At 36.7% G+C, this 15,970-nt stretch overlaps 1 protein-coding gene across 6 annotated transcripts in view; it reads right to left on the reverse strand.

Moving 5' to 3' along the window:
• LOC106092739 (uncharacterized) overlaps positions 1-15,970 on the reverse strand; it is a 61,800-nt gene that overhangs the window by 16,420 nt on the left and 29,410 nt on the right. Inside the window, exon 1 of one of the 6 annotated variants that reach the window (XM_059371069.1) lies at positions 7,827-8,066. The exons of 1 other annotated variant lie outside the window; for it this stretch is intronic. The gene's annotated coding sequence lies outside the window, so the exon portion shown is untranslated. Of the gene's footprint in view, positions 1-7,080; positions 7,102-7,555; positions 8,067-15,970 lie in introns of those variants that run through there. 4 more of the 6 variants (XM_059371068.1, XM_059371066.1, XM_059371070.1 and 1 more) reach the window with 4 other exon arrangements.

A 15,970-nucleotide genomic window follows, 5' to 3' on the forward strand; every position in this document is an offset into this window, starting at 1 on the left:
CAATAGGAGAAGAGTTGGATCCATTGATATGTTTATCAATCGACTCAGTTTCATTTTCTGATTTAGCAGCTTTGTCCGACTGTTCATGTTAATTTGTGAACAAAGTGTAGATTGCAGTTTTCGATCGGATTGACATCCAAATTGGCACAGGTGACTTTTTCGACCTAGATATATGTTTGTGCAATGTACTTCCGTCGATAATTCTTATAAGACCGCATTCACTAAAACTTTGCAACTAGTTTAGATGTTTGTTTGGGTTCATGTAATAATACCGCCCAATTAATACTTATGATGTGGGTGTAGGGTATTATACGAGTATAGTTGCCACCGCCCACCTTATGCCTTCCCTTACTTGTATAAATTCCTTATAACTTGGTCTGATTTGAAGATTTTAAATAAATCTAGATATATTTATTGTACAATTCATCGTAATTCAGTGACTAAGGTTTCCTCAATTTTCAGGAAACTATAACTCAGTGGGTTCTCGAACATGTGAACCATTATGAACAATGCATACGTAGATACTTGCCGACGTGGTTTGTTTTCATTGAAATAATTGCTTGGTCTTTCTTTTGAATAGCTACAGTGTAGAATTGAGGGCGAACCAATGATTATTGTTTAAAACAAAAGAAAAACAATTTTAATGATAAGGAAAATATGATTTTTGTATACATTTTGTTTACACTTTGGATATATGATTATCAATTCTATTTATCGTTTTACAATTGCCTTAATATTGGGTTGCCCAAAAAGTAATTGCGGATTTTTTAAAAGAAAGTAAATTCATTTTTAATAAAACTTAGAATGAACTTTAATCAAATATACTTTTTTTACACTTTTTTTCTAAAGCAAGCTAAAAGTAACAGCTGATAACTGACAGAAGAAAGAATGCAATTACAGAGTCACAAGCTGTGAAAAAATTTGTCAACGCCGACTATATGAAAAATCCGCAATTACTTTTTGGGCAACCCAATAGTTCGTACATATATGGTATGCTTTTGTATGTGCGCTATTACGATATCTTAGTTGTGTGCCAAAGTCCGCAATGTTTGCCCTTGGCAGTTGTTAAAATTTTTTTTTTTTAGAGATTTTGAATGAACCAGTAAGGAAAGGCAAAGGTTGGGCGGACTATATAATACCCTACACCACTATATAATACCCTACACATTTTAATACAAAGAACCTATGTCGAAATATATTCAGACATAATTTCGCCTACCTATTGACAGATCGAATAGAAGTTTGCAAGATTTTCTCTTTGTAAGCTATATCTAAAGCTGAACTGATTTGGTTGAAATTGCGTTGAAAGTCGTCAAAAGAAACACCTCACGCCAAAACATGTTAAGATACGACCAAAATTGTGGCTTCAGCCATATAGGATAAAAAATATATATGGGAGCTATATCTTAATCTGAACCGATTTTGTATGAAATTTCGTACACAAATAGGGAAGTTAAATAAAACACTTCGTGCTAAATTTTGTCAGGATTGGAAGAACATTGTAGCTACTACAGCCTAAAAGCGCTATATCGGATGAAAGATATATTGGGTTGCCCAAAAAGTAATTGCGGATTTTTCATATAGTCGGCGTTGACAAATTTTTTCACAGCTTGTGACTCTGTAATTGCATTCTTTCTTCTGTCAGTTATCAGCTGTTACTTTTAGCTTGCTTTAGAAAAAAAGTGTAAAAAATGTATATTTGATTAAAGTTCATTTAAGCTTTATTAAAAATGCATTTACTTTCTTTAAAAAATCCGCAATTACTTTTTGGGCAACCCAATATATAGGAGTTATATCTAAATCTGAAACGATTTCGATAAAATTTTGAACACAAATTGGAACGTTGAATAAAATGTCCCCTGTAAGATTTTGTAAATATCGGACCCAAATTGTGGCCAATACGGTCTTAGAAGGCCATATCAGATGAAAGTGTATATGGGAGCTATATCTAAATCTGATCTGATTTTGATGAAATTTCGCACACGTATTGGAACGATAAATAGAACATCTTGTGCTAAATTTAGTGAAGATTGAACCAAAATAGTGGCTTCTACAGCCTAAAATCTGATGAAGGATATATATGGGAGCCAGGGACGTAGCAGGCCCCCCCCAAAAAAAAATAGTTTTTTCATAGGCAACATTTCAATAAATACCCTGTAAAGGGAAAATTTCAATGAAATAATCTGTATAGACATAATTTGGCTCTACATATTATTTTATTTCTAAAGATAAAACTTCAAAGAAATTATTCAGGAACCTATCAACTAACTGGGGGGGCCGCCTCAACCCCAAAACACCCTAAAATAGATTTATTGAACGATCATGACAATATGGTACTCAAATGAAAGGTATTCGGGAGTAGATTATGAATATAGTCAGGAAGAAGGAATAGGCTTTATAATTTGTTGACATTGGAAGGGGGGCGGAACCTCCCCCGTTACACCATAACACACCACTCAAAATCAAAAGCGGACCGATCGGTACAATATGGATATCAAATGAAAGGTATTGAATAGTAGAATACGAATATGGTATTAAAAATTAGGTCTAAGTACCCTGGAAATCGCCCTAACTCCAAAACTGCTAAAATCAGACAAATTGATCGTCCATATAAATGTGGGGCCTTAAATGAAAGGTATTCGGGAGTAGATTACGAATCTGGCATAACAATCAGATCGAAGTGTAGGGAGTCACCCCACACCCTAAAAACGCCTCAAATGGCCATATGACCCATCATGACTATATGAGACTCGGTTTATTTATTTTAGGCTGAACCGATTTTCTTCAAATTTTCACAGATTGTGTAGGTTTTTATGGAAGGTTTCGGACCCTCCCCTTTACCCCAAAAATGCCAACAATAACCAAAAGTAGACTTATAGGCATAATGTGGGTATCAAATGGAAGGTATTGGACACTAGAAAAGTTATATCGCATTAAATTTTGGATCCAAGTACTCAGCGGGCAGCCGCAATCCACAAACTCTTCTAAACAGATATATTTGACGTTACTATCAACATGGGACACAAATGAAAAGTATTCGACAGTAGATTACAAATATGCCATACAAAAATAGGTCAAAGTAATGGAAGGTCGCCCCACCCCCAAATGGACCTATCAAAATGAAATTTTCTCCAAAGAAGAACAATTTTAATGAAATTTTCGCTTAAGAGATGGTACTATGATCGTTTTTACATCCTTGACACCCCACGTTTTTCGGGACTCCTTTTTTGATACACTACACAAATTTCAATGATAAGCTTAAAATTTTATTCAAATTTTACCATAGGTATTGAGATAACGTTCTACTGAACGAAATCACAGAGTTTATTTTGTTTTTAAATTTATTGAGTTGCCCAAAAAGTAATTGCGGATTTTTTAAAAGAAAGTAAATGCATTTTTAATAAATCTTAGAATGAACTTTAATCAAATATACTCTTTTTACACTTTTTTTCTAAAGCAAGCTAAAAGTCACAGCTGATAACTGACAGAAGAAAGAATGCAATTACAGAGTCACAAGCTGTGAAAAATTTTCTCAACGCCGACTATATGAAAAATCCGCAATTACTTTTTGGGCAACCCAATATTATCTAAAAAATATCGCTAAAAGCGAACGTAATAACTTCAAAATGACTTAAAATCAGTGAAAAATTTTCTAACTTGGAATAAAAATTTAATTAACACAATATTTCAATAAAATTTTTTAAGATCAACTTTCAATTTTCAATGAATTTTTTTAAAGCCAACATTGTTATAAAACATTTCTAAAACAACATTTTTTTCTAAACTCACTAAAAATTAAATTTCAATAATTTTTCTCATGACAAAAAATTATAAGGAAAAAATTTCAGACACAATTTCAACAAAATTTTCTGCAAACACAAAATTTGGCCCAGGTGGTCCCTCGAAATTATTTTTTTTTTAGACAAAGTTATAATAAACATTTTTTATACTAAACCAAATTTGTTATTCAAAACGAAAAATGTTTTCTAAAACAGCAGTTTTTGTCTGCTGAAAATGGGAAAGCAGACATTACTGCTGATTTAGCAAACATAGGGCTGCTGTATTAGCAAACATTTCGGTCAGGGAAATCAGCAAACAAAAGCTGCTCTTTAAAGTACAAAAATCTGCTGAAAAAAAACGTTTATGCTATTTTTTATATTTGCCTGTTAGTTGATTTGATTAATTTAGGCATTTTTATACCCACCACCGTAGGATAGGGGGTCTATTCATTTAGTCATTCCGTTTGCAACACATCGAAATATCAATTTCCGACCCTACAAAGTGTACATATTTCGGATCGTTGTAAAATTCTAAGACGATTTAACGATGTCCATGTGTCTGTTCGTCCGTCTGTTGTAATCACTGTAGCCTTCAAAAATTGAGATATTGTGCTAAAATTTGGCACAGACGCACGTTGGCTAAGTTCTTGAACGGGCCAAATCGGACCATATTTGGATATAGCAGCTATATGCCCATAAAAATTTTATTTTTCATCCGACTTTGCTGCAATTTTAAACAGTGAGTAGTTTAAGGCTTCCCGACAACTGACCCAAATATGGTCCAGATCGGACTATATTTAGACATAGGTACCATATAGACCGATCTCCCGATAAAGGATCTGAAGACCATAAATGCTTTATTTATTACCCAATTTCGCTTTATTTATTACCCAATTTGAAACAGTGAGTTATGTTAAGCTTTTAACATCTGACCCAAAAATATGGTTCAGATCGGATTACATTTAGATATAGCTGCCATATAGACCGATCTCCCGATAAGGGGTCTGCAGCCCATAAAAGCTTTATTTATTGCCCGATTTCGCTGAAATGAAGGTTAGTGCGCACTTTTAAGCCTCCCAATATCTGACTCAAATATGGTACAGATCGGACTATATTTAGATATAGCTCCCAGATAGACCGATCTGCCGATAAAGGGTCTGAAGCCAATAAAAGCTTTATTTATTCCCCTATTTCGCTGGCATTTGAAACACTGAGTAGGTTAAGACCTCCCAACATCCGACCGAAATATGGTTCTGATCGGACTATATTTAGATATAGCTGCCATATAGACTGATCTGCCGATAAAGGGTCTGAAGCCAATAAAAGCTTTATTTATTACCCAATTTCGTTGAAATTTAAAACAGTAGGTTATTTTAAGCCTCCCGATATCTGACCCAACTATGGTTCAGATCGGACTATATTTAGATATAGCTGCCATATAGATCGATCTGCCGATAAAGGGTCTGAAGCCCATAAAAGCTTTTTTTAATCCGATTTCGCTGAAATGAAGGTTAGTGCGCACTTTTAACCCTTCCAACATCTGACCCAAAAATATGGTTCAGATCGGATTACATTTAGATATAGCTGCCATATAGACCGATCTCCCGATAAGGGGTCTGCAGCCCATAAAAGCTTTATTTATTCCCCTATTTCGCTGGCATTTGAAACAGTGAGTAGGTTAAGACCTCCCAACATCCGACCGAAATATGGTTCTGATCGGACTATATTTAGATATAGCTGCCATATAGAACGATCTGCCGATAAAGGGTCTAAAGCCCATAAAAGCTTTATTTTTTAACCGATTTCGCTAAAATTTGCAACAGTGAGTTATTTTTAGCTTCCTGACACCCGACCTAAATATGGTTCAGATCGGATATAGCTTCTATATAGAGCAATCTGCCGATAAGGGGTCTGAAGCCCGTAACAGCTTTAGTTATTACCCGATTTCGCTGAAATTTGAAACAGTGAGTTTTTGTGAGTGAGTGAGTGAGTACGGTCCAAATCGGTCGATAACCTCATATGGCTCCCATATAGACCGATCTCCCGATTTGACTTTTTGGGCCCCTGGAGGCAGAAATATTTGTCCGAATTGGCTTAAATTTTGCAGATGGTGTTCGATTATGACTTCCAACAACTGTGCCAACTACGCTTCAAATCGGTCTATAAACTGATATTGCTCCTAGATAAACCGATATCCCGATTTGACTTTTTGGGCTTCTAAAAGCTACACCGATCTGCCAATTAGACTCTTGAGCCCCTGGAAGCCGAAATGTTTGTCCGAATTAGTTTACATTTTGTAGATGGTGTTCTTTTATGACTTTCAATAACTTTGCCAAGTACGGTCCAAGTCGGTCTATAACGGTTTATAGCTCCCATGTAAACCGATCTCCCGATTTGACGAATTGAGACCCTGGAAGCCGCAATGTTTGTTCGATTGGACTAAAATTTTGCAGATGGTGTTCTGTTATGACTTTCGATAACTATGTCAAGTACGGTCCAAACTGGTATATAACCTGATATTGCTCTCATATAAACTAATCTCCCGGTTTGACTTCTTCAGCACCTGGAATCCGTAATTTGTGTCCGACTTGGCTGAAATTTTGCATCTGTTACGACTTCCAACAACTGTGCCTACTACGGTCCGAATCGGTCGATAACCTGATATAGCTCGCATATAAATCCCTGGATTTGACTTGACTTGAGCCTCTGGAAGCCGCAATGTATGTCCGAATTGGCTCAAATTTTGCATGTAGTGTTCTGTTATGACTTTTAACAACTGTGCTAAGTACGATCCAAATCGGTCTCTGGCCTGATATAGCTCCCATGTGAACCGATCACCTGATGTGACTTCCTGAATCCCTAGAATCCTAAAATTTCACCTGATTAAGCTGAAACTTTGCACAATGACTTCTGTTCTGACTTCCAAAATCCGTGCAAACTGACTTAATATTGGTAAATTCTCATCGGTATTCTTGTTGGTGGGCATGCAAAACTCGTCCCGGCCGAACTTAGCACGTTTTTACTTGTTCTATGGGTTGCCCAAAAAGTAATTGCGGATTTTTCATATAGTCGGCGTTGACAAATTTTTTCACAGCTTGTGACTCTGTAATTGCATTCTTTCTTCTGTCAGTTATCAGCTGTTACTTTTAGCTTGCTTTAGAAAAAAAGTATAAAAAAAGTATATTTGATTAAAGTTCATTCTAAGCTTTATTAAAAATGTATTTACTTTCTTTTAAAAAATCCGCAATTACTTTTTGGGCAACCCAATATAACAATGTTTAACTTTTACTTTTAGTCTTACTTTTAAATTTGAATTGCTCAACTTCTTGGTCAACTGATGTGATACGAGTATTTGTTCTATAAAATGCTTTAATTATTGCTTTCAACTGAATGTGCTTTTATATACAATACTTGTTTTATTTTTCATCATCCATGTACAACAATTTTTGGTTTTTTGCATTTTTGGCATTCATCATACGCAACCCGTTCTCCTCCCAGTGTCATCACATTGTGTCTTAAGTCTTAAGAATTTGTGGCACTCTTGCAATGATTTGCTATTCACATCAAATCAAACGGACTGGTTGAAATAGATAATAGACATGGGCAAAGAGGGAGGATAGGGGGGTTAGGGAGAGGCAACTTATTGTGGCCACAATGAAATTCAACTGAGAATATGATCATGACGTTTTTCTTTATGTTTTCAAATTAAAATCACTTGCACTAATAACATGAAGAGACCAACAGACGGACAGACAGACAGACACATAGAGACTAACCTTCAGATTTAATTTGTATTTAATTGTTGAAAAAAATAAGACCAAACGAAAACACGCTCTTCTATCGTTAATTTTTCGGGGGCATGGAGACTCGGAACCAAGTTGGCGCGAATTTTAGTTTTGCGGAAATCAAACAAAATGTGTTACACCACCAAAAACCACCAGTATTCATGACTTCATCTAACACAGGCTGAGATAAACACAACATGTTTCACTTGAATTTGATAATGAGCAGCTGCAGCTTCAGTTTCAGCTTCAGCAGTACCTTTACCAAGTACGCTTGCTGCAAACTTGTTTTTGTAGAGCTGTGTGGTTTTGCTATGATTGTTGTTGTTTTTTCTTTTGATGTATCAAATGATAGTTTTTGGCTTTTTTTTAATATTTTTTCGCAATAAGAATCATAGTGGATTTTTTTTTTAATTTTTTTCCATATTTTATTCTTCACAGTTTAATTAAATATTTTATTTAATTTTTTATGTTTTGCTTTTTAACTCGCGCTCTCTGTTGTTTATCTTAAAGCATTGCAATTAAGACTAACTGCAGAGTTTGAAAAATCCCCCATCAAACTAGCCCTAGTGACAGAAACTTTTGTTTATTTATCTCCCCAAAAGTCTAGGCGTTTTATGCAAGCATGCTTTCAGTGGCTGTCCATCGTCTCATGGGTTTGTTTTGTCCCACTGCTTATGGCACTTATCGGAATTTCGTCTCTTTGGCCATAGTGCTCATAGTCTTTGACTTCTCACATACGTATTGAGTTTGTTGTTTCAATTTCATTTGAATTGATACAGTGGGGTGAAAATCAATAGAAATGTTCGAAAATCAACGGAATCTTCAGTCTCGATTTTTTTGAAAATTTTTATACCCACCGCCATAGGATGGGGATATATTGGGTTGCCCAAAAAGTAATTGCGGATTTTTCATATAGTCGGCGTTGACAAATTTTTTCACAGCTTGTGACTCTGTCATTGCATTCTTTCTTCTGTCAGTTATCAGCTGTTACTTTTAGCTTGCTTTAGAAAAAAATTTTGAAAAAAGTATATTTGATTAAAGTTCATTCTTAGTTTTATTAAAAATGCATTTACTTTCTTTTAAAAAATCCGCAATTACTTTTTGGGCAACCCAATACTAATCTAGTCATTCCGTTTGTAACACCTCGAAATATTGATCTGTCCGTCTGTCGAAATCGCACAGATACTAATATTGTTGTAGGTCTTTGGGGAATCGCAAATGGGCCATATCGGTTCAGATTTGGATATAGCTCCCATATAAACCGATCTCCTGATTTGACTTCTTGAGCATCCGGAAGCCACAGTTTGTATCCAATTTGGCTGAAATTTTGCTCATAGTGTTCTATTATGTCTTGCAAAAACTGCGCCTAGTGCGGTCCAAATCGGTATATACCCTGACATAGCACGATCTCCCGATTTGACTTCTTGAGCCCCTGGAAGCCGCAATTTTTGTCTAATTTGGCTGAAGGTTTCCAAATAGTGTTCTATTATGATTCCCAACAACTGTGCTAAGTAAAGTCCGAATCCGACAAGAACCTAATATAGCTTCCGTATAAACCGATCTCCCGATATGATTTCTGGAGCCCCTGGAAGCCTCAATTGTTTTCCGATTTGGCTGAAATTTTGCATCTCTCGATCATCCTTGTTCGATTCGTACAGGCTTTAATTTTTACTGGTTTGACAGAAGGTTGGTATGTAGAATAAAATTATGCCCTTCAAATAAATTTATTTTGTATAAATATTTGGCAGACTCCATGGTGGTGGTTTCCCAAGATTCGGCCTGGCCGAACTTAGCACGCTTTTTTTGTTAAGGCTCCCTGGGTGGCGGTTTGTGGGTTTAGAGGGTGGTGTGGACCCCCAGAAACGTGGTCTCGCAAGTGGGTATGAATTTCGTGATCTACTCCCAAATACTTTTCATTTGAGTCCCATATTGACCCATATCCCTTGACTCGTAATGGGTGTTTTCGGGGTGAGTTGCTCCCCAGACACTTGGCCCTGAAAAAATATCTCTAATACCATTTACCTTAACCCCACATTGCCATTGGTTAGAGGGAAGTTTATGGGATGAGGCGTTCCCCAATCACTTGAACCCAAAATTGGTTATCATATTTGTTTTCTAATCTCAAATACCTTTCATTTGGTGAGTAAATTTGTACTCTTGGGGAAGGGGCGGTGCCCCAAATACATTGTCCCACATTTGGATATCAGATTCGTATTCTACACCTAAATACCTTTACTTGGGCCCCATATTACGAAGGTCAATAAATAATTGCTGTTTGTGGGGTGATTTTGGGAAGTGGTAGACCGAAAATGGGTATCAATTTCGTGCTCTACTCCCCAATAATTTTCATTGGGGCCCCACATTGACCTGGTCGTTAAATATGCCCGATTTAGTTGTGTTTTGGGGAGTGGAGTTGTCCCCCACACACTTAGCCCTGAAAATAAATCAGCATTGTGCTCTACTCTCTCAATATCATTTATTTGAACCCCATATAGCCAATGGACTCAAAGTTGGATATCAAATTCGTTTTCTAATCTCAAATAACTTTCATTTAAACCCCTTATTGCAAAAGTCACCAAATATGTGCGCTTTGTGGAGAGCTCCACTCTCTTTAAGAGCCAAATTGCCATGGTGAGCAAATACGTCCTATTTGGGGGTCCCCCAGAGAGTTGGTCCCGAATGTTGACATCAGATTTGTGGTCTACTCCAAAATAACTTTCATTTGCGCCCAATATTTGCATAGTCGGCAAACATGTCCGGTTTGGGGGGTATTCTGGGTGATGGGGCGGCCATTCATATATATCAATTTCGTATTCTACTCTAAAGTACCTCTTATTGGAGCCCCATATTGCAATGTTCAGCAAAATAGAATTGGGTGGTAGGTAGGGTAGGTTGCGCCCATAGAAACTTTTTCCCGAATATTGATATTAGATTCGTAGCGTACTTCCAAAGACCTTTCATTTGAGCCTCATATTGCTATGCTCGTAAATTTGTGCTCTTTGGGGAGGGGCGGCCCCCAAAACACTTAGTTCCACATTTGGATATCATATCCGTATTCTACCCTAAAATACCTTCTATTTGAGCCTCATATTGCGATGGTCAGTAAATAAGTCCTGTTTGGGGTTGTTTTTAGGGAGGGGCGCCCCACCCCCCAACAATTGGTCCCACATTTCGATATCAGATTCGTATTCTACTCGTAAACACCTTTCATTAGAGTCTCATATTGCCATGGTCGGTAAATATGTCCGATTTAGGGGTGTTTTGGCGGTTGGGGTGGTCCCTCAAACACTTATCCGACAATTGGATATGAGATACGTTTTCTAATATTAAATACCTTTCATTTGAGTTCCATATTGTCGTGGTTGGTCTATATATATATATATTTGGTAAGTATTGGGAGTGGGGCGGCCCCCCTAGGTACCCAATTCGAAATTTGGATATTAAATTTTTGTGTTTAGGTTACTATAAGAGAACACACAAAATTTGGCTTAAATCGCACCAACCATTTTCGGGATCTGGGTATGGGGGGAGCGTCCGCCCCCCCCCCCTTCAAATATGAAATATGCACTATCTGTAAAAATTTCAAGAAAATCGATTAAGCCGTTTTTGAGTCTATAAGGAACACACAAACAAACAACCACAAATTGATTTTTATATATTAGAAGATCTGGCCCATTTATTATCCCAACCGACCTGCACTAATAAGAAGAATTTATGAAAAATTTCATAGCTTTACTCCTTCGAATGTTATCTTTCGAAAGACGGATGGATATGGCTAAATCGACTTAGAATGTCAGGCTGATCAAGAATATATATACTTCGTTGTATCTTAGATCAACATCTCGATATGCTACCAACGGAATGACGAAATTAGTATACCCCCATCGCATGGTGGAGGTTGTAAAAATTTCTTTATAATTATACACAAAAACCATTTACAAATATTGCAAACTTCCTTTTCATATCTATTATTCATTTGTTTTCATTATTTGTTTCGTTTGACCCACTGTGAGATTTTTGCATTTTACTCTCGCTAAACTATAACAATTTGCTATGCTATGATGCTATGTTTGTTGATGGTAATCGAATTAAATGAAAACAAAAGTTTGTTTTTATTAATTTGATTTTGTCTTTTCCCCTCTCTCTCTCTCTCTCTCTCTCTCTCTCTTTCTCTCTGTGAGAGGCTATACCGAATATCAACAACATTGTCTGCGTCAACACAAGCATCAGCTTGCTAGTTATAGCTACTATAAATCAAACGAAAACCTGAATCTAAAGCTTTTTTAGTTTATTTACTAGTGAGAGATGAAAGAGAGTGCGAGGGGTATTAAATAGCAGCAAGGCACCCCATCAGAGATGGCAATTTGTTTCTATGGCTAAGACAAGACGATCGAGACAAGAGTTTTATGTATTCGCTTGTGTCAACATTGAAATGGGGGTGTTAATTATGAAAGTGACCATTGAGAGTGACACATTTGTAGTGCGATTGATTTACTTTTCATTTCTTTCGGGATTTGTGATCTCTTCAAAGTAATATTCGTATGCATAGAGGCATGGTATTTAATCAAGGATTTCAAAACTTTTTGATGCCATAAAATAATTGGCACTACCAAAGTATAACCCAACCTTATTAGAGATGGTCATGTACCAAATAAATATCCACATATTGGGTATTTATAGGGAATTAACCCAATGTGTGGATGGTTATTGGGTAGTTGCCCATCTCCTAATACAATGTATATAAAAATTATAATTTGGCTGATTTCGTACGCAATCGTCCAAACCAATTAGGTAGGTCGCCCTCTCTAAATTTTACACAAATGAGTAGGGTTATCGTATTTCCTCTTTGAATTAATGACATTTGCTTCTAAGCCTAGTATGTTTTTTTAAATGCAACCGGCTTAAAAACAATCTCTCAAATGGATTTTTTATTAATTTTACCGCGAGACAACAACGTAATGCTTCTGTCTTGGCTATGCAATCGGAAAAAAAACCAAATAAAATTAGCATCAATTTAATTATGCATTTTAGAAATTTTATTTTGCCTGTGTTCCAAATAAATGGCACCATACAAACATAACAAAAAACCAGTAAGGAAAGACAAAAGTCGGGCGGAGCCGACTATGTAATACCCTACACCACCGAGTCTACGTAGTACTTTTATTATAAAGCACTTATGTCCCAATTTAGTCAGACTTTAATTTTGCATACCTAATTGAAATATCGAATAGAACCTTCTATGATTTTCTTACGATGGTTCGAAAATTGTGGCTTCAAAGTCGAAACGGGAGTTTTATCTAAATCTTATTCGATTTTGATGAAATTTTTTGGATTAAGTGCGACGTCAAATAAAACATTTCCTGCAAAATTTTGTAAGGATGGGACTAAAATCATATCGGATGAAAGATATTAAAGGAGCAATATATTAATCCGATCCGATTCTGATGAAATTTTGCACACATACTAGGACGTCAAAAAAGCACTTCATGGCAAATTTGGTAAAGATCGGGCCAAAATTGTGCCTTCTACAGTCTTAAAAGATAATATCGCATGAAAGATATATATGGGAGCTATATGAATTTGATCCGATTCTCGTGAAATTTTGCACACATATTGGGACGTCACAAAAAGCACTTCGTGCCAAATTTAGTAAAGATTGGACAAAAATTTTGCCTTCCACAGCCTTAAAAGATAATATCGCATGAAAGATATATATATGGGAGCTATATATAAATCTGATCTGATTCTGATGAAATTTGGCAAGCCACAAAAGGCACTTCGTGCCAAATTTGGTAAATATCGGACCAAAATTGTGCCTTCCACAGTCTTAATAGGTCAAATCGGATGAAAGTTATATATGGGAGCTATATGTAAATCCGAACCGATTTAGATGAAATTTTGCACACGTATTAAGACGTCACACGAAACAAATCATGCTAAATTTGGCAAAGATCGGAACAAAATTGTGGCTCCTACAGCTTTAAAAGGTCATATCGGATGAAAGATATATATGGGAGCTATATCTAAATCTGAACCGATTTCAATGAAATTTTACACAGATATTGGGACGTCAAAAAAAAAACACTTTGTGTCCGATTATGTAAGGATCGGACCAAAATTGTGGCTTCTACAGCTTTAAAAGGGCACATCGGATGAAAGATATATATATATATTATATGAGAGCTATATCTAAATCTGGACCGATCTATATCTAAAATCAACAGCGTTCGTCTTTGGACCAAAAAAGAGACTTATGCTAAATTTTGTGAAAATCGGACAACAAATGAGATCTGTACCTTGATTACAAGAATACATGGACAGACAGACAGACGGACAGCGACTAAATCGAATCAGGTAGTGATTCTAAGCCGATCCGTATACTTATCGATGGGTCTAGCTCTTCTCCTTGTTAGGGTTGCAAACAAATGCACAAATCTATAAATCCCTGTAACACAGTGTACAGTGTATGAAAACAAGTAAAAACGTGTTAAGTTCGGCACGGAATACCCACCACCTCGGATATGTATGTAAACCACCTTTCGTCATAGTCCGGTGAAAAATGCATTATTTATGCTCCCATAGCAGCTTTATCGAAATATGGTCCGATTTGGAACAAATTCGACTCGGATATTGAGAGGTCTACTAAGTACAAGTCATTGTTCGATTTTGTAGAACAAAATATTGGTCATTTTGGTAGCCAAATCCAAATAGAGATCCATCTGAACTTAAATCGAAAGATCGGTCTATATGGCAGCTATATTCAAATCTGAACCGATCTGGGCCAAATTGCAGAAAGTTGTTAAAGAGCCTAACGCAACACACTGTCCCCTATTTCGGCGACGTCGGACAATAAATGCGGCTCTTATGGGAGCAAGACCTTAAATCGAGAGATCCGTCTATATGGCAGCTATATTCAAATCTAAACCGATCTGGGTCAAATTGCAGAAAATTGTTAAAGAGTCTAACACAACTTCCTCTCCCAAATTTCGTAGAAATCGGACAATAAATGCGCCTTTTATGGGCGCAAGACCTTAAATCGAGAGATCGGTCTATATGACAGCTATATTCAAATCTGGACTGATCTGGGCCAAATTGCAGAAAGTTGTTAAAGAGCCTAACGCAACACACTGTCCCCAATTTCGGCGACATCGGACAATAAATGTGCCTTTTATGGGCGCAAGACCTTAAATCGAGAGATCGGTCTATATGGCAGCTATATCCAAATCTGGACTGATCTGTGCCATATTGTAGAAAGATGTCGAGAGGCCTTACTTAACTCACTTTCACTAATTTTGGTAAAATCGAACAAAAGATGCGCATTTTATGGGCCCAAGACTTTTAATCGCGAGATCGGTCTAAATGGCAGCTATATCTAAATCTGGACCGGTCTGGACCAAATTGAAGTGGAATGTCGGCTGGCCTAACACAACTCACTGTCCCAAATTTCAACAAAATCGGATAATAAATGTGGCTTTTATGGGCCTAAGACCCTAAATCGGCAGATCGGTCTATATGGGGGCTATATCAAGATACAGTCCGATATAACCCATCTTCGAACTAACCCTGCTTATGGACAAAAAACGAATCTGTGCAAAGTTTCAGCTCAATATCTCTATTTTCAAAGGCTGTAGCGTTTCAACCGGATGACGGGAGGCTTAATACAAGTCTCGGTGCCAAATTCCAGTGAAATCGGGTAACAAATGCGGCTTTTATGGGCTTAAGACCCTTAATCGGCAGATCCGCGTATATGGCAGCTATATCGAAATATAATCCGATCTGAACCATATTTGAGTGGGATGACAAGAGACTTTATTCAATTCACTGATTCAAATGTCAGCGAAATCGGGTAATAAATGCAGCTTTTATGGGCTTAAGAACCTCAGTCGGCGGATCGGTCTACGTGGCAGCTATATCAAAATATACTCTGATCTGGACCATATTTGGTTTGGATGTCGGGAGTCTTTAAACAACTCACTGTTTTAAATTTCAGCGAAATGGGATAATAATTGAGGCATTTAAGGGTATCAGACCTTTAATCGACAGATCGGTCTATATGGCAGCTGTATCTGAATATAGTCCGATCTGAACCATATTTGAGTCGGATGTCGAGAGGCTTGGAACAACTCATTTATAGGCTTAAGAGCCTAAATTGGTAGATCGGTCTATATGACAGCTATATACAAATATAGTCCGATTTGGCCCATTCAAGAATTTAACTTATGGAAGAAATACGAGTCTTTGCAAAATTTCAGCTCAATATCTCAATTTTTAAAGACTGTAGCGTGAATACAACTGACGTACATGGACATCGTTAAATTGTCTTAGAATTCTACAACGATCACAAATATATATACTTTGTAAGTCGGAAATGGATATTTCGATGTGTTGCAAACGGAATGACTAAAT

The sequence above is a fragment of the Stomoxys calcitrans genome, chromosome 1 (assembly GCF_963082655.1).
Source record: "Stomoxys calcitrans chromosome 1, idStoCalc2.1, whole genome shotgun sequence".
NCBI lineage: Eukaryota > Metazoa > Arthropoda > Insecta > Diptera > Muscidae > Stomoxys > Stomoxys calcitrans.